General features: G+C 52.5%; 2 non-coding genes across 2 annotated transcripts; one reads left to right on the top strand and one right to left on the bottom strand.

The window, feature by feature from the left end:
* The first annotated feature begins 483 nt into the window (after positions 1–483).
* Positions 484–589, top strand: Trnal-caa (transfer RNA leucine (anticodon CAA)). Its single transcript has 2 exons — positions 484–521; positions 544–589. It is a non-coding gene; the product is annotated as a tRNA-Leu (tRNA).
* Positions 590–936: 347 nt separating this feature from the next.
* On the bottom strand, positions 937–1,008 carry Trnaq-cug (transfer RNA glutamine (anticodon CUG)). The gene has a single exon. It is a non-coding gene; the product is annotated as a tRNA-Gln (tRNA).

Raw genomic sequence — 1,008 nt, 5'->3', positions numbered from 1 at the left:
TGGGCTTGGGCACTGTCCCTGAGCTCTTCAGCTGAGCAAGCACTCTACCACTTGAGCCACAGCGCCCTGCTCTGTTAACTTTTATAACCCTTAAAAACATGCCAGCTTTGGTAAGGCAGTGATAGCATCTCGGGAAACAGAGACCACTGTGTGTGTGCTTTCCTATCAGGGTGGAGGGGGTTCTCTGTGGCCTGGTCCCGGGTCAGAACCCAGGTGTCTGGAGTCTCACACTTCAGGGGCCTCTGTGCCCTGAGGTGGATATCCAGGAAAGGGTTAAAAGAAGGAAGCGGGCTGGATTCGGAGGAGACTCCCCCGAAATCTATCATTGCAACATCATTCCTGACTTGACAGAGGGGGAAAAACTTGTTCACGTATTGAGGCTGACCTTTCCAATGCAGGCTATAAACATACACAGTATCGTCCTGCGGGCGAGGCCTCCTGGCAGGTGGAGAGTTTGTTCACTGAAGAGCACACTACAGCAGTGTCAGGATGGCCGAGTGGTCTAAGGCGCCAGACTCAAGCTTTGCTTCCTCGTAGTGGGGATTCTGGTCTCCGAATGGAGGCGTGGGTTCGAATCCCACTTCTGACACGTCTTTTTTTTTACCCGCTTTGTTTTTTCCCGTTCCTCTTCAATCGCCTAAGTTTCAGTCCCCCCCCCCCCCCCGCCCACCCCGGTTCTTTGTTTTCCCGACTCTGCCTACCCTTCCTCTTCGATCCTAACGAGAACGAGTGACATCTGTCTTGTTCATCTCTCTTGAATTTGTTCCGTAATCGGGAAGGACGTTTTGCTCTGTGCTGAGGCCCGAGGGCACATATTCCAGGACGTCCTTTTCTAAAGGCTGAAACGAACCAAAAAGGGGTGCAGGACTTCAAGGGAGGAGGTGTTCAATGTGAGCTCGGAAGGAACTCGGAAGGAAAAACGAGGGGAGCTGCGAAAGGTTCCACCGAGATTTGAACTCGGATCGCTGGATTCAGAGTCCAGAGTGCTAACCATTACACCATGGAACC

This window comes from Dipodomys merriami, unplaced genomic scaffold (genome assembly GCF_024711535.1).
Source record: "Dipodomys merriami isolate MVZ:Mamm:240054 unplaced genomic scaffold, mDipMer1.0.p SCAF_16, whole genome shotgun sequence".
Classification (NCBI taxonomy): Eukaryota; Metazoa; Chordata; class Mammalia; order Rodentia; family Heteromyidae; genus Dipodomys; species Dipodomys merriami.
The sequence above is the reverse complement of the archived record's forward strand: the minus strand, read 5'-3'. Positions and strand labels throughout refer to the sequence as shown.